Raw genomic sequence first — 19,448 nt, forward strand, 5'->3', positions numbered from 1 at the left:
TGTATTAGATGTTCACTCACCCAGCCTTTAGTGTCCTAACTTGCATTCAAGAACATGGTAGAGGACAATGTTGAAAGCCATGCTGAAATTTGTATAAATTACACCCCGCACTTTTCCCTCACCTCTAAATCCAGTCAATTTATCACATGTGCAACTGGGTTGGTCAGACATAATTTATCCTCAGTAATCCAGTCACTTTCTTCCCTTCATGTGCCTAGAGATGTGCTCCAAAAAGACTTGCTTTATGATTTTCTCAGGCACAAAATGAGTCTGAATGGCCTGTAGTCCACCAGCTTTTTTTTTTTTTTTCATGCTTTTGAAGATGAGTCTTTTTCTTCACTCATCAGTAATCTCCCCCAATCTCCATTACCTTTGAAAGATGACAGAAAGCAGCCTTGCTAGGACATTGGTCAGTTCTCTCCGTTTTCTTGGATGCAGCCTGACCTATGGACATGTATAGATGGAGTGATTTTCAAGGTAACACCAGTCTTGATCCTCATCCACTGCTAAAAGTTCTTTCATCCTTCCAGTTTTTCATTAATCACAGAGGCCTGGGAGACCTCACTGATGAAGAGTGAGGTGAAAGTGGCACTAACTCAGTATAGTTTGCGTCCACTGTTTCAAACTCACCTGTCTCATTCATCAATGTCCCCAAATTTTCCTTTTCAGTGTTTTGCTACTAATATAGCCATAGAAAATTTTCTTGTTGCTTTTTACTTTCCTTGAAAGCATAGCCTCTAAATGAGTTTTAGCTTTCCTAACACAATCTTACATACCTAAGTAATGTTTCTAAATTATTCCTTTGTAGCCTGTCCCATACGCACCTTCTGTTTTTGCACTGGGACAGTGTCTTCCCATGGGATCCTGCCGAGAAGTTTGATGAACACACAGAAAGATACTTGCTTGAAGTCCAGAGTCAGTGTTCTTGTTCCTCTCTTCAGTCGCTCCTCTGCGTTCTGAGCTCCACTGCTTCAAAGTCACTCACTACAGCCAGAATTGCTGTTGATTACTATCTCCCCAACCAGTTATTCCTTCCCTGTGAATAGCAGAACCAGCTGTTTGTCACACAGGGTTGGTCCAGCTTGTATTCTGTCACCTTCAGAAATCTGCTTGGCTGCTTGTATCCCACTGCATTGTCATTCCAGAAAGGAACAGGGAGGTCATAATCTCCCATAAGAACCAGGGCCTGTGATTCAGAAACTTCCAGGAACCATTCCCCTTTTATGCCTTCTCTGAAATACTGTTGATTTGAATAAACTGAATGAGAGGAGTCTGGCCACAAAATAACCTTGTCATTGCTCCTGAGAGAGCAGAAATTCAGATGCTGAACTTCAGTGATGTGCTGTGGTGAGCAAGGCAGATTCTCAATGTGGAGTCCAGGGGCTGCAGTCCTGACAAGTGCAGGTTTGAGAACTAGGTGGGTTAGACCAGATCTTTCAGCACGCATGAGGGGCCAGAAGCTGCAATAAATCTAGGACTTCGGATAGATGGCTATACCCTGGATTCTGAATGCAAGCACTTCACAGAAACAGCACAAGATCAAAGCCAAGGCAGAGCTCAATCTGATGGCTTACATTCACCTTAAAAAGTCATAGCAATGACAAAAGTTTAATTTACAGAACTGTAGTCAGACATCTATTTAAAATACCCAGGATCCATGGTTTAAATAGCAGAGCTTCTGCCCAGGTGGCATAAACCAGCCAAACAGTTAGCAGATCTGACCTTTTGAGAACTGTACTTCCAGTGAAGAATTTTTGGACAGCAGTGGGAAGTCATTCTGCACAAGATTAAGTAGCCTCAGTTTTGAGTTTCATTCAGTCCTAAACATTAGTGATTTCAACAGAAAAAAGATCCAGAGAAAATGCAGCAAGGGACGTTTCTAAGCTTTTGTGGATTTCTGCAAGATTTAATTTCATTTGAAATCTTCACCAATAAAAAAAAAAAAAAAAAAGCAGTCTCTGCTTTTGGAGTCTATGTATAGTTCCTATGAGAGAACAACAACCAATTTAGAGCAGAAAAGAGGTGTTGTGAACAGGGGGTCTGTACAGGAGGTCAGGGGAAAAAAATACTGGCATTTTAAAGAGGACTAACTAATCTATCACACAGAGATACGCTGCATCTCATTCAGTCGCTCTCTGGGTCCATAAGAACTGCTGACAACACCTAACAGGTAAGAATTTTACTGACTATAGACAATATATTTATGACTACATTAGCATGGATTTAACTTATTATGCCTTTCCACCACCATTAATTCTTGAACAACCGTGATTAAACTCTGAATTCTTAACTTCCTCAAGTTAGGATAACCTCTTAGGTCACTGTCGTGCAAATATACTTTAGTGAGCTCTCAGACAGCTAGATATGAACTTCGAAACAGTACACTGTTACACTGTTTCACAGTACACTGTACACAGTACAGAAGCACTATGCTACTTTTATTTCTGAAATGCAGGCTTATTACTTCAGGACAGTGTTCTGGGTCATGCAGAAGTACCAGCTCACTCAGAGGTAGCATAAGAAAACACTGTATAGTGTAGCATGACATAGAAGTTCAAAAACTAGCAAATTAAAGCTCCAAATGTAATGTGGAAACTGCATTTTATTTGCCAGTTCCACCTGTCAGGGGCTACCCATGGTTGTTCCAATATGGCTAGATACAAAAGGTTATGGTAATGCTTTTGTAAGTTATATTTTACCAGTAAACAGCTTTCCATTATGATTTATACTATACCTCAAGCTTAAATATGACATTTGTTCTAGTAAGCATCCTATTTTACAAATCTAAATTTGCAGATACATTAACTTACATCAGCTTTGAGGATTTTTTAAGATTATTATTTCTTACCAGAATTGCAATAAACTGCAGGAGTCTGCACATCTATTATAAGATTGTCCCATTGCCTTTCCACATAGGGCATGTTTAAATTGATAAAGTATGTAATATTAATGCTTCCTTTGTTTTAATCTTGGCTTCACTGCAAATGCAGTCTTGGTAAATAGTAATGTCAACTGATGTAGATATTGTTACCAAGAAACTTTCAATACACAAATCTATGTATATTTACACACATGTACGTAACTATAAACATTTCAAAAATCACATTGGTATTCCCAAAAGTTTATTCCTCAGGATAACTTTTCATATGGTTTCATTTATATTATCCTCTGAAGTAAAATATAACAGCAAGCTCAGAATTTACTCCATTGAAATATACTGAAGTAGAAAACTATACAGTCAGCTAATAAAGTGATACTGGTTATTCTATAAATATGCACAAAATGCTTGAAAAATTAAGATTATTAAAGACACGTTATTGCCCTTGGAAATACAAATACATATTACCTCAATATTGACTTGTAAATTACGTTTTCTGTGAAGGCTAATAGTAGTACCTAGATTTCATGGTATGTCAACCTTCTGAGGTTGACATACCGCAATTATTTTTACTCTTTTCTTGGTGCTTGAAAATATATTGATTCATGCACAAAGTTTAAATGTTTGGATACTTCAAACATTTGGATAAATCAAATCATTTACTATATGGCAAAAGTTCCAAATTATTCTCGTTATTTTCACCAAAACTGTGTCAAGGGTGTGGTGTTTGTTTTTTTTTTTTTCTAGGCAAGGGATAGCTTCTTGGCTGGAATGTTGAATGTTTCTGCAGGGAAAAAAAAAAAAAATATATATATATATATATATATTTTTTTTTTTATAAAAGTGTCACTGAAAAGAAAGAACCTCCAGATGTGACCATTTCCCTGCAACATCTTAAGGAATACTCACTATCTGTTTTTTCCCTCTCCATGTTTCTGACTTCTTCCTCAACCTCCTTTTCCTCTCACCAATTAAAATGCACCTTTTTCTGCTACCATAGTTGGTCTCTTTATTATAAAATCCTCCCGATTCCCACTTCAGCCTGGATTTCTCTTCATTATCCTTAATATTTTTTTCTCTACTCCAAGAACAATTAAGTCTTCTTGACAGCTTCCAAATGTCATCATGGGAATTGAGGCAGCTTTGCAATGTCATTTTTTGTTTCTTTTGTCTTGTCTCAACCTAAGCCTGCTGATGTTTTTGCCAATCTCTTTTCCTCAGAGACTCCTTGGTCAGATATGTCAAAAACAAACCTGAGTATTTCCTGCCTGGTGAAGCCTCAGGGAATCTAGTAAGTAGTTTTAATTTAAAAAAACAAAAACAAAAAAACAAAACAAAACAAAACCGAAAAAAAAAAAAACAAAAACAACAACAAAAAAAAAACAACAAAACCCCACAATCATTACTTAGTACAAACAATAATCACGCACTGCAGAAGTCAGGAATTGTCATAATCAGAGGTGGCAGTTAATGCGAAATTCTTTTTTTGTGCGTAAAATGACCCTTTAGTAAAAAAAAAATAAATAAATAAATAAATAAATAAATAAAGGATTAAAAAACCCTAGAAAGAAGAATTTTGAGGAATCAGATCCATGTTTCTGGTTCTGTCACTCCTCCAGCATATTCTAACAACCAGCTGAATGAGGGTGTTCCAGGGCCTGTAGAATTTCAGTCCATTCTTCTGGAAGGGCCAGTCACCTTTAGAGATGCTCTTTCCATAACCTATACAAGACCAGAGTTGGTCCTATTTTGACGTAAGGACAGCAGCACATGGAGGGAATGACAAGTGTCAGGTAGATGCAGAACTGTCAGATAAAACGTAACTCCTCCTCTTGTTGTGTTTGGCCCTGTATTTCTGCAGAAACAGGAGAAAATAAAACAAAGAAAAGCATACGGATGAGTGAGAAATCAGTAAGCTATGTTAAGATTTAAATTTTCTAATTGATAATCTGCCCTGCTTTATATTTAATTCTGTGCCCTGTGAACTGGTATTACTTTGGCATCCAAAATCTTTCAAATCTTAGTGTAGCTATTACCTTTTATGATTAAATCTCTATAAATACATCAATGTTATTAGCGAGTAAAATAAAAATAATTCACTAAAAGAATACACTGGCATCATGCTTTTTTTTTTAATGGATCTACAGTGTAAAATGAATAGGACTGAGCCACATTGTTCCCTTTAATTTATGGAGAGAAGTATAAAGAAATATCATAGAGCTGCACTAAAAGCTTAATATTCTCTTAAATTGCTGTTATCATTTTGTGAACAAAGCTCAGAACTCCCTCCGTTTTGTTACAGATGAATAGCAAAGCCAAGGAAATGGAACAATTCCAGCTAAAGTCACATAAGTGTTAGATTCTACAAAATTTCTGCCAGGTTTTTATTATCTGCTCATACACACATGTGGTTGCTTAGTGTCTCTCAGATTATTTTCTTTTTTTTTTTTCTTTCCTCACCAAACGGTAGAGTAAAACAACTTTTTAGCATTTTTTCAACCACACTGAGCAAACTGCAAGGATATTTCTCCCATTCTTCCTAAACTACATATCTAGCATCTTTGAACACAGGAAAAAGCATACATTTGATTTTACTAATATTGCTGGAGGGCAGCAGAGGCAAAATAACATTATGGAATTCATTCTTTTCAACAACTTAGTTATTCTGGAAAAGTCAAAGCATTTTAAAAACATTATTTTAATCTTGAAATAACTACTGCCTACCTCCGTTAAAAAGATGCATAAACTAAAATCCCATAAGGTTTAGTGAGCTACCTGAAATCAATCAATGAGTTAGATAGAGTACTTAAGGCACCTAAACTGGTTATAAACTTAAGTGTGTTTGTATGAATAAGAAATTCTGTAACTACCAAATACATCAGAAACGAAATGTTTCTAAGTGTAGAAATGGAGCTAGGGATGATTCAAGCTTTGATTCTGTTTTTTCAGAAGGTGAGGAGACTGCAGGGGGGCCGCTGTTCTCCAGCCTGTTCACAGCACAATCCCCCATGGCTGTGAACCCCGGCCCTGGATGAAGGGGATCCATCACTCAGCAGGCTGGGAGACATGTGGTGGACTTGAACTCACTTCGCTGTATGGACATACTGGGGAAGTTAACCAAAAGTTGATTGCTAAAGAAACTATGGAACAAGAACTACAGAATAACAGAAGGTAAGAGTAATATAAATTATCCTCTGTATGCACTTCCACTGAGCACATATCAAAACTAGCTTTGGAATCAAAAGGATTGAGAAAAAACAGAACATGAAAATCAAATAACTTTGATTAAACTTTTCTCAGCTTTGCCAGCTGGAAGACTTTTTTTTTATTTTTTAATTCAAGTTTCTTTTTCTTGCTGATTGCATTTTTTTCCGCATTTTCCACAGACTTGCTTTTCCCTTATGACATGTTTATTACTGAGCACTAAGCTGGAATTCATTCTGATAGGAACAAAAAACAAAAGAGAAAGAAACAAAGAGATAGAGAGAGGAAGGAAGGAAGGAAGGAAGGAAGGAAGGAAGGAAGGAAGGAAGGAAGGAAGGAAGGAAGGAAGGAAGGAAGGAAGGAAGGAAGGAAGGAAGGAAGGAAGGAAGGAAGGAAGGAAGGAAGGAAGGAAGGAAGGAAGGAAGGAAGAGGGGGAGAGAAAGAAAAGGCAAACACAGCCCCCAAAATCTTTCCACAGTTGTTTCCAAAGTTACTTCTAATTTTCTACATGTAAAATTGCCCCTAATCCATGAGGTGACCACCTTTTGAAGACTACTGTGTATCAACTTGTCAGCACATCCCTTTTTTTTTGCATAGTCTAGTAAGATGCAAGGTTTTCTCCTGTATCACTACCACTTTCTTCCACAACAGTACCAGTTCACATAAAAATGACAGCAGGAACACAGCTGTCAGACTAAGGATATTTGGTTTGTCTAGTTTTGACAGTGAGAAACCCAGAATATTTGCTATTTCATGAACAGTACGAACATCCCAGCTATTTTTAACCTACGTCATCATGATCAAAAATAAAACTTACATGAAATACAGTGTCAGCCAAGCTGCTTTGGATCCATCTCAAAAATTGTATCCCTTGGGGATTCTGTTTACATCTCAACCAACTGGGTAGAGCTTGAAGGCACAGGGACAGAAGCAGCTGCCTGCAAAATAATTGATCACATTCACTTCCCATACTCAAAGCTAGAACTGACTAAAGGTCTCATCTACTGTAACCAATGACTCTCTGAGATTCCTGTTTTCTGACAAGTTATTTTAAGTAATGAAGACAATTTTAGACACTTAATGCCGTGTTACATTGAAGCCCAGAAAACCATTCTCATGCCATTGGGTAGTCTAACAGCTAGTATTTTTTTTCATATAGTGTTGTCCTGCATCACAGTTCCATGTCACATACCTAACAAAGCCACTCTCTGTTCCTTCTCTAAAAAAATTTTTATTATTGTACATTTTCTGTTTTCTGAAAGAAAGACAATGTGAGGGAAAAAAAAAAAATCCAGAACACAAAATGCAGCATATGTCAGTTTGGAGGAATAGAAACAAGATCTTATTTCTGAAAATACTCTCTGAAATAGTCTAATTGAAAGTATGTTTTTAGATTTTAATGAGGCAGAAAATATAGCTGGTTTTAAATTTAAGGATCTTTGCCTACATATTCTGTGGAACTTGCAGTAAATCCAGAGTAAGGCACTGAGCTTGGTAGCATTGCAAACAGCCTAACATCATGGTTACAGAATCAAGCTTAACAAGTTTAAGTCTTTATAGGGTAGTCACTGCATTTATTTTACTAGATAGTTTGAGAGTCTTTCTTGCTTCATTCAGTTTTTTACCGTCTTCTTTGTAAATTATAATTCTTTGGTTTTATATTTATATGGGACCTTATTTAAAACACTTTGCCAAAATCTCAAAACACAATGATCTTCCTGTCAATACTGTAACAGCGTTGTAACCAGTGCTACAAGCACAACAACACTGCTTGAAACATTAATGGAGGAAACATGGAATACCTTTTTTTTCGCCTCAGGCTCACATAGATATAGCAAGAAATATAACACTGTTGATTTACAGGACAGCTGTGTAGCTTCCAACATCCAATCAGTTCTTCCCAGAAAGTGTCATAGAAGCAGCACTTTCAAAGAGTGATTTAACAATTTCTCTAACAAAGAATGAATTTTTAATGACATTTTACCATTTATTTGACAATGGCTTTTCATGGTCATTTATTTTAATTATGCTCTGTATATGTTAGAAGATCATTCCCAAATCCATGAAGACAAGAGTCATCTTTACAATTAATTTTTTAAAAAATAAACTAAAAAAAAATTTAAAAAATCATCAGGAGCAAATGATGTTACTGAAATTTAAGAACAAGGTGAAATCATCTGCAGACATTTTAATAGCAAGGAATGAAAAGCCTGTATGACTCTCCATTTCCTTATGAAATGCTTGGACAAGAGGCTGTAAATAGACATACGGAGCAATGCATGTTCAGCAGGCTCAGTGTGCAAAGAGTTGCTTGTAACTGTAGTGCATCTGTTAATTCAAACAGTGACTAGTAGAAGTTAAAATATATTCAAGTACATTGAAGTAATTAAGGGAATTCACCCCACATGTTTGTATGTTTGTATGTTAGTATGTTTGATTTCACAACATCAGAGCTCAGCTGTGTATCATGGCTGCAATGTTAGATCAGAAGTGCAGCTGAAATTAAGAATTTTAATCTGATTATCATAAACCTCTAATACAAATTCTTCCCTAGCCTCCAGTATAGTCATTATCTCTCACATTTCTATTATGCAGAGTTACTTTTTATACTACAAACTTTTTCTCTAGTCAGCATACTCAAACCAATTCAAATAATTAAGCTTTACAATATATTATATATACATTATGTAAGTGCAGCTGGTAAGATGGCACATTTTAACATAGTCCTTCCAAAGTTCTTAGAAACCGAATTTTCCAACAATCTTTCAAAAGCAAAGCCTAGAATCTCCTGTAACAGATAAAATGTTTTTCCATACTAGTGAAACAGGAAAGGTTTTATCCACACTTAATAAGTTGAAAGCTTTGTTTACATAGACATAAACATTTGAAATAATGAATAAGCACATCCATATACATTAATCCAATCATACCAAAGCAGAAATAGGGGATACAGGTGATTCCCACTGACTAATAGCCTGAGCTGTGGAACAGATGAGCAGTTTTGTGCAGCATTCAGCTGTATCAAAATTTCAGGGTCTTTCTGTGCTACTCTAACTAAGCATTTATTTACCAAAGACCTGGCTAGGATCATGGCATTCAATTATGATACTGGTTTGTTTATTTTTGTGTATGTGTGGTTTTCTGGTTTTTATTGTTTTGGTTTGGTTTGGTTTTGGTTTTGTTTTTTTTAAGGCTTAGTTTCTTCATTCTCATGAGTCCAGTAGTCATGTGTAAATTTATTACTCAGTCTGTGTGCTGTAACTTCCTCTGTGCTGGTTCTCTGGGCGGAATGAGTATCTTAGAGAATACAAGCTTGATTGCTTGGACTGCAAAACCACAGAAACTGATTTATAAGCTTTCAATACATTTCCAAGTGGGTCCCCAGCCATCTGGGGGACCAGAGTGAAGAGTAGAGATACATCCATTACATTCTCAGAAAAATAATTTTAATGATGTTTTAGAATGAAAGCCCTGGAAGAGACAGCTAAAAATGAAACATGAAGGATGCATTCAAAAAAATATAAGGTTTTATGGTAAGCTGGTTGACATATGGTAAGTTGACATAACTGAGATGAAAATTAAAGATATACTGGAAAAAAATTTACAAAGTCTCAAAATCAGATATTCTTTACTCTGCACAGGTTGAAGTGTTAGTCACAGCAGAAGCAGAGAAACCACAGAATTACATTATTAGGATGATCCTTTCCTTGTTGAATTAAAACACCAATTATTTGAAAGATCAGCTTAGGGCGTTGTAGATGCATTTTTTGATGCAGTAAGGGTGACTCTGCATTCTGCCTTTGAGAAAACTACAGTAACGTACTAAATTTAAAATAAATAGCGTGTGAAGTGGCCTTAATTTAAGGAATTAAGTTAATTATTTTCCGTAAATTTGATTAAATCAAATGCATGTATTCAATATGATTTAACCAATGAAGCTTATATTCACATCTTTAGCTCAGGCTTCATTCCTTGAATGTCACGTGTAGAAAAGTTGTAATTGCCAGTGACTGAGGCCTGAGAAGAATTAAATGAAAACAGTAAATGTCCTTAGTACAATGAATATTTTTTGTCTCCTCTGTTGCATGTTCCCACCATTTTTTAAAGCTCGAAGGTAAGCTCTTCCTTTTCTGTCAGACCTGAAGGCATTTTTTTTTGTACTTGAATGGCTCATAGCACATACTGAAGTCTGTTCCAGGGCTGTTGTGTAACCTTTCACTAAGGGACATACTGTCAATTATTTTGCCTAAGGCATTAAAACAATCTTGCTGCTACCTCTGGTTAAAAAGAAAGAAAAAAAAAGTGAGAAATGTTTTTATATTTGATATAGAACTTAATAAATGTTTTATGTCAATCACACTCTCTTACGATTCTAATAACTGCATTTACAGGTCTGTGCAGTTATGTCCAAACTAAACACAGATTATAACACTATTGTATTTAAGGACTACTGTACTATTGTTACCATAAAGATTTCTAAATTCTCTATTGATCAAAATTTATTTTTGTCAGACAATTATTATAGTCATATTATAAAACGAATGTTATGCCACTGAGGGGATAGTAAAAAAAGAGTTAGCTGAGCTTATTTTCTTAAAGGTTTTAGTGATGATAAAGGAGGAAGAGTAGACATTGTATCAATTACAACTGAAACACTTATGAGAAGCTGTGAACATGGGTGAAGCTTGAAATTACTTAAAGAAAAACACTAGAAAAAATATCATTAATTGAAAGTAGGAAACAATATACAGGCTGGGATTTTCAATAAGTCTTTGTGCTTCCAAATCTCACCAGATTTCTACCTTTGCAGTTTAGCATGGCCAAGGAAAGAAGTCAATACTTCTTAGTTATGACTTCATTAGTTAATTAGACTTGGTTGAGAAGAAACATTCCTCATGACTGCTTATGTGACCTGGAAGAGATTTGTAAAGCTACAGAAGTTGGAGAGAGACATTGATTCAAGTATTTTTGGTGGAGAAATTTACGTTAATTACAGTATGCCTGTTTATTATTTCTGGCTACAGAGATTACTACTGTCCTTGTTAGTATAATGAAAAAAAAAAAAAAAGTGAAAAAATTAGCCTGTATTTAAGAACTAGGCTCTGTGTCTGAGTTTTATAACACACCACAAAGCTGTACCAGCTCTGGTCTCAAAGCAGCCCTTGAAAATGTCCACCTTGTCTTGACCTCCTGTTCTGCAGAAGCATATGCAAGCACTTGGTTGGGATCAGAAAACACACAGAGTGCACACTGAATTGTACTAAACTGCTAATATTGGCCAGGCAGCTAGGTATACCAGTGCATACAGTTCACTTACAGAAGACAGGAGGCCTCCTCAAATATGCCATATCCTGTGAGTTCTAGAGAATGCTCTTCAGCTGTCATTGGTGTCACAACCCATGTTTACTGTATCTACATGAAGCCACAGTAGCTATACAGGTAAATATGTCAGTCACAGTAAGAAACCGCTGGCCCCTAGATCAACCAGCGCAGAGTGTCTCAGAACCATATGACTGAGATTTAGCTCAATCTGAAGCACAATACATCATAACATAATGTTTAGTTACCGTCTTGGATATGTTTAAAGTATTCAAAATTAAAAAAAACCAAAAAGATGTGTCATAGGGAACAGGAGTGGATTTTATGAGGTGAAACTGAGCATATGGGTTGCATATACTGTGGGCTGGCATTTGAGCATATGGAAGTTCTTGAGGCTGCAAAGCCTTCTCAGATAGCACTGGAGGACTATATTGGACATCTGCATATTTGTCTGCATTGTTAATTAGAGATTACCTGGAATGTTTTATCTTCCAGTCAATGTCCAGGCTTTTTGTCCTACAGAGAACTAACTTGATCGAACTAACTTGATCACTGAAACAAACAAACAAACTAACAAACAAAACAAAATAAAACCAAAAAACAACCCAAAAACCTAATTGTTCTACAAAAGGATAACCAGTGTTTGAGTTCTCTCCCTGATCCTCTTTAATTTTTCAACATAGACATACTCCCTGTGTATAGACAGTAATTTGGCTTATTAAAGTGATCTCAGGACACTCCTCTAAGCAGAATTTAAATACATCTAGATATAGCTGGGATCGTACATGGACAATGATAAAGGAGTAACAGTGACGGTTCTGTAGTCCAGTCTCTGTTATCCTGAGTAATATCTCCTTGTCTCTCACTTCATCACAAAACTAGGTAGTAAAGGACAAATATCTCCTCTTTCAAAACTTACAGAAAATTATCATTTTGAAATTATTATTATTTGGGTTCATCTCTAAGCTTCAGATAACTCATGAACAGTTTTATAGCCATTAATTTCTGCACAACTATTGTTCATTTTGCTTAAATGACGTTTTACAACCATGGTCAAAAAATGTGTCTGCCCAGTGGCAGTTCAAATTATATTTAGCGTGTGAGAATTCTCACTGAACCCTAGTGTAACAAGGGTAGCGTATTTCCTGCTCACACATGTATCTTAGTGACCAGTTCTTGTTTTAGTGTGTAGTAGTGTCAGGCTTGATACTAGCAGTGCACTTTGCATAAGAGGGAAATAAGGCTCAGAAATATTTTCCTGAGGATTATGAAGTTTTGATGGAGGTGGACCCCATGTTCCTAAGGTAGTGGACATCTCTTTCACACTGATTGCCTGGATGCTCTTGTAACCACAGAGCAGCACTATAAGAAAAATGAGACATTCCATTTTTTTTTTTTTTTTAAATCCTACAATATTTTGTAACATGGCTACAAATGTGTAAACAGAACACATGTCTGAAAGAGAAAAATTGAATCTGCCTCTTTTGTTCAAATTTAGTTTCTTGGAACCATAGGACACATAGCACATAAATTGAGCAGACTGTTTACCAGAAAGGAAAGTAGAAAGTTCATATGTAACCGTGACATTTTGAGAATGAAAAAATTTAGTATGCATAGCAGCTCCACATTGTATATTCAGTGGCAAGGGGACATACGAAAAAAATAGAAATGTCATTGCATTAGTCACTGAATTAATGTTGTGGCTGCCTGTTACTTTTAAGGTTATGATTTATACAGGACATAGTCTTTATTTTGTTTATCAGCCCTAGTTATACTATTTACATGTCTCTAACTTTGTTAATGGCAGAGATGTTTTATCTAGACTTTTACATTTATCCATTCAACCAGAGCTACAGAAGCAATCACTTAAAATAATAAATAACAACACAACATTTCTACATCTAACAGACTATACTCATCTTATGTTTGATATAAAGTGTAAGAGATTTAGGGAATGTATCCTTTACTATGGAAAATACTGCATTTTGGGCTGATGGGTACATTAGTAATGGGTGCTATGAAACTAGACAGTTTAAACTAGATTTCAAACTAAGGAGGTATATTGATTGCACTATGTATAATTTTGAGGAAACTTCCCAAATTTTATGCAGGGTATTGACACATTTTATGACATCTTCTCATGATTGTCTACCTTTTGTTTGTGGAAAACATACCTCAAATCTTGTCTTTCAGTTATATAAACTGAAACTTCCCATTGCACCTATTCAGTCATTTAAAATCCAATAGTGTCACAGTTGTCTGAAGTAACTCTGATTCAGCTGCAGTTCCATATACCAGTATGCCTGTGATACAGCAGACATCTAGTATTGATATTTTTATATTCATATTGATTGACAAGTTAATTATCTTTCTAAAAAGTTCGTGAGAAAATTGATCATGTGATGTATGATACTTATCTAAATCATTATGTATTTAAATCTAAATAAAGCATATGTCTCAATTTTTTTGAACCAAAATTACATGTTAACATATTTTATTAATTACACTTAGCAGCATTTATGTCAGCAATTGGTTTAAGTGAATTTATCATGTAGTCAAGATTTGGGATAGGTAAAAGCTGCAAAATCACTTACCACTTGGCTTAACACTTAATTTCTACAACTTTGCAAGGGTTGCAGAAAAAAAAAGTGAAGGTATGGCACCAGCTTCCATAAATACTAAATCACACGTGCTTTTTTTTTTTTTTTTTTTTTTCAAATTTTGACATGGTCACACTTGCTAGCAAATTACAGACTGGTCCTTGAAACAAGATACAGTCACATTACTATTAGGTCTGTTTCACAACTGAGACACAAATGAAGCTTTGTACCAGGTTGTGCAGTCTAGAAGGAACATGAGCAGGCAGTATAGTAATAAGAAGTAGCTTCAAAGTCCTGAGCTTGGGCAGTGGTTCAGGTAGGTAACCATCCTAAGAAAACAAAGTTTGCAAGAGTATGTTTAGTCATCAACATAACATGGGACTGCAAAATCATAGGTCCTGAGCAAGTAAAAGACTAGTAGCTAAGCTACAAAACTCACCAGTATAGAACATGTCCGAACTCCACCTGGACACAGCTGCAGTGAATGAAGCCTGATCCTCTGGGGACCTCAGACACTGTGGTGTGGAGGCTGTGGATCTGTCCCTCTCTGCTCACTGAAGGTGCTCTGAATCACCCTGCCAAAAAGACAGCCGTTCTTTAAATATTACCAGACCTAAAGTATCCATAATAGAAAATGTGATTGTAAAGAGAGAAACTAACAACACGGTCTCATCTTACACCAGAAACCTGGAACAGATAATAGAACCAAATAAAGACCAAGACCATTGTAGCTTGCCTTCTCCAGCTCATCAAAACAGCTTTGCAGGATTTTCTTATCACACATTCCATGCATTTTCTGCCTGTAAGCAGAAAGCTTTTCCACAAGTTTTATTTTGGCTCTAGAGCTTTATAGTCCTAGCCACAAATGTGTAACACGCTTTATAATCTATGCTCATTACAACCTCTAAAAAAGTGAGCAATTCACTGAATAAATTGGGTTATGGACAAGATTCTGAAAACCAGCATGAATACGTTACAACACTATGTCCAACGAAAGCTTTGTGCAACAAGTGAAAGGAACAAAATAAATAGTGTAATTTAATACAAAGAAAATCAGTTTACATTGTTAGGGTTTGCTTGGGTTTGTTTGTTTATTTTTCTAAACTAACAGTATGATATGTTTTATAATTACACTTCGGTCATTCTGCTGTGCTTGTGCTTCAATCAGCTTACAAAACCGCTAAACAATTACATTGTCTTCAACAACATGTTGAATGTGTTAAAGCTTCATTGTATTAGGGTGAAAAGGGAATGTATCTGGCTGCAGTACCAAGGTAAGAATGCTATTCTATTGATGTGGTGTCAGAGAAGTTTCCAGGTTTTTAAGATGGATGTATATAAACCTGTATAACATAAAGAGATGCTCAAGCTCAGAGCCTGGCTCTTTAGCAGAGAGAGCTGCTGTGGGCACACTTGGAAAGTGGCAGATCTGAGACCAGCTGTGTTAAGCCATGAGTATTTGAAGCTGCTACCATTGAAAATCCCTCAAAAGTGCTTAATATGACAGAAGCATCAGTCATTTCTGCAGCTGAGGCAGGGAGAATGGAGATGGAGTCCATGGAGAGGCAGGGGCTCTCCTGCGCCTGGTCGGAGGCACAGGCCACTCCAGCGGAAGAGGCAAGACAAGCAGAGTTCTTCAGAGACAGACACTTGCGGCAGGGAGCAGGACCTGACAGAAACAATTTTTAACAGCTGGTGTGGGAGCTTTACCTATAATTTTAACATACAATGTGCCAAACCAACCCTCAGCATGCTTCTCTCCTAAATTCATAATCAGACAAGTTAGGGGTAATCAGAAATGCATGCTTAGGGGTGAAATATTCAGCCTACTATTTTGAACACCTCAGGGATAACCGTACAAATACACTGAAGAAAACACTGGTACTAAAAACACTGGACTTCTGAATTATCCATTAAATGATAGATAGCTCCCAGAATTTTTTTCTAGGCAATTACCAAGTACATTTCTATGTGGAAGAGGAGGGATAAAATCTTTGGGCAGTGAAAGCTTTAAATGCCAGAAGCTATAACAGACAAACCTTTATGTGCCAGGAGTTGCATACAATTTCCTGTGCAACAACAGCTGAACATAAACTGTTATGTGCTATTTATGCACAGTTGTACATAAATAACACAGGCTTCATGCAGAGCTTCATCTAAGAAAGTATATGTGCAAAATATTTCCACCTCACTAACTTCTTGTTCATACATTTGTAATAGATTTAACCACAAAAAATAAGCCAAAAGGCACTTAAAAAAGTAAAATTTTGTAAAATTTCACATCAGAAGGTATCCAGTTTTTATTAAAAGTCTTCTCTGCTCAGTTTTATTTACACTTTGTAACACGATTGCCAAGCGAGATCCTCCATTTTGTGGTTTCTGAGGAATCTCAACAAAGAATTCTTGAAGATTTGTGCAGGGATCTGGGAACTTATTTATTCCATGCTATCATTGTCTCTTCAGTCATCTAGATGCACCCTCTGGATTCAGGCCTATATTTGATGAAAGTATGAACTGAAGAAAATGGGAAGTTCAAAGGCAATAACTCAGTTTTCAACCTGACCTATACATTGTATAGAAACATATATGTCCAAGTTTATGCACCTTTCATTTTCCTTCCTATGTATAAAAAGCATTATAGCTGCCATAAATTTGTTAATGAAGCAGTATTATGCTTCCCAATATAGCAACACAACAGATTTTGAAAAAGAGGCCAATTGCTTTGATTTGTCTTCCTCTCCAACCTCTGGAGTCCCCTTTCAAGCCAGTAAAGGTAAACTATGGCACTATTTATAACATCAGCATATTTTAATGTATTGTTTTACAAGTCCCAAAGGTTTCTTTTTACACTTCATGTTTTCTGTTTTGGTCTCTCCAGATTTCAAGCATTGTGCTATAGGCTTTGTGTTACAGCCAAGACATTTGCATAGGTCTTATCTTCTACAGTTAATTTCCTTTAAAATATCAAGTTCTTGAGGAATTTATAGCTTGGTACAGTGTGTTTTACATTTTTATTCAGGAATGGACTCATCTGTTTCATGACTAAAAATAAACAAGTCTGCATTTTTGCTCTTTATGACTTGGGCCTTGCCTGGCTCATTATGTATTAAATTAGATTTTGTAAGTGTTTAACAGAAAGAAAACAGAATACATGGAAGGATGATAAATATTCATTTTTAACACAGAGAAGATCTAGTCATCGTAGATCTTGTCTCATAATACAAGTTCTTTGTTCTTCAGGCCACAAAGGAAATTCAGCCATTTTTTGAAATGCTTCTGTAAGTGTTCTCTCTAATAGAGACACCAGTCCAAGGCCTCTAAAAAGTTCTACATTTGCTTGGAGGCCCCCTTACTCCAGAACCATGTTCTGATATCCCTCATTACTAATACCCCACATCAAAACAGTACCACCGTCACATAGTTAATGTTACTCAGTTTTTTGAAAACTTTAAATGTGAAGGATTCTTTAACTAAATTGTCATAAACAAATTAGTTACAGAGCTACTATTTGCCTACCAGTATTTATTCAGGTCATTCTGGATATAAACAAGATTGAATTTTCAGAGACTCTTTACTAGTTCTGCCTAACAAAAAAAACCCATATTGAACAATACAGACTCCTGTGATGCCCCTACTCATGCTCTTATTCTGGGAGATCATGTTTACTGTGTGCTATCAGGGCAGACACCTTCGTGACCTAAGCAGCTTCTGGATGGCTTTAGACTGTGTTTTTGTGACACCAAAGGATCTGCACTACTTGCCCTGATAGTAGTCAAAGGAGAGGGATAAATGTCCAGGGGAAATAGTTTCTCCTGAGAGCTGAAATCCATCTTTCATTGATGAATAGGAAAATGAGAATTCACTTCAAAACAGTTGCTAAACTAGATGTCTACCACTTAGGTGCAAGGCAAAGGTTTAAGTTATCCAGAATGTATCCATCACCGTAGTTCATAGCCCAAGAGCAGGGAGAGAATCTGAATGAGGAATGGGAGGCAGGGGCTAGAAACCTTCCCATCACCTCCAACATCCCAAGAGAGCAGTCAAAAGACAGTGCCCAGTGGTAGCATTTGCTTTTCATTATCTCGTTCACTTGCTTCCTTTGGGTTAACAGCACCCTTGGGTCTATTTTCAGATCATGGGTTTATTAAAACCTGTTTATAATCTTTGTGAAGCCTAAAACTAGGGATGTCGAGACAGAGGTTCTATTTATTTTAATTAAAATATTTTAAAACTGAGACACTCAACACAAAGAATATAATCACTCAAACATAAAAAGAGCAATACTAATGACAGGGGATTCCTTGTGGGGAGGAATGTGTGTGTGGTGTGTGCCAGTGTCCACAATGGAAAAACTTGTGGCGGGGAAGAGACACATTTGGAGAACTTAATTTTTATGTGTTTGTTTGGTTTTTGTTTTGTTTGAGTTTTTTGTTTTGTTTGGTGGTTTTTAGTTGTTTGTTTGTTTGTTTGTTTTAATGACCACATGGCCAAACTCTTTGCAGTAATTCCAGACAATGTACTTGTACCAATGGTAACAAACTGCAGCTTAGGAAATTAAGATTGGACATTGGGGAGAAAAAAGTCACTAGGTGGCTAGTACCTCACTGGAATAAGTTGTATGGAGAGGCTGTGAAATGTCTCTCCTGGGCATCTGGAAGACTCTGTCTGACACAGACACAGCTGCCCCTTTGCACTGCTGGCAATAGCCCAGATTCAGCAGGAGACTACAACTGACAATTCTGTGATGCTATGAAATAATTTCAGTCCCTTACTGCATCCCAGAAGTAATAATACTTACTGTCTAAGCACAGGGAATAACTCATTGTGCAACTAAAGACTGCAGTATCTTTAAACCATAGTGTGTTAATAATGCAGAAAGAAAAAAAAAAGTTACTAAATCCTTGGCTTTTGTTGATTTTATTTATACCTTTAATATTATTTTAACAGTGTTCCTCTGTGGTTTAATAAATGTTATCTTGTCTTGATAAAAGTGGAAAAAGTTCTTTATAATAGGACCTGATCTTTTAAAGCTGGAAATGCTGTACAGTCTGTACTTTTGATCAGTAAGAAAAAGTAATGCATGGCACCAGCATTTGAGAATTACACAAATCTTGTAAGAAAATAAAAGGCCATTGTGTAGACAACGGTACAGAAGTCCAGTTCCTTATTGATTTGACAAGAATGATCCTCATGATTTGATTTTCCATAAGAACTGAACACATTTGAACTATCTTATACTCTTGATAATTACCTTTAGACAGACATAAAGTCAGGCGGGAACTGCAATCAAAAGTGTAAAAGTAGAAGTTTCTGATTGTAAGGATTGTTGTTCATTCATGATTGATCAAACTGATTTCTTAAATAAATCCTTATTATTCGCATATTTTCAGGGTGCTCCTTTTTAAAGATCTGCTGATAAATGAAAACAAAGCTTTTGTTCTTCTACA

Source organism: Streptopelia decaocto, assembly GCF_964273445.1.
Source record: "Streptopelia decaocto genome assembly, chromosome: 1".
Classification (NCBI taxonomy): domain Eukaryota; kingdom Metazoa; phylum Chordata; class Aves; order Columbiformes; family Columbidae; genus Streptopelia; species Streptopelia decaocto.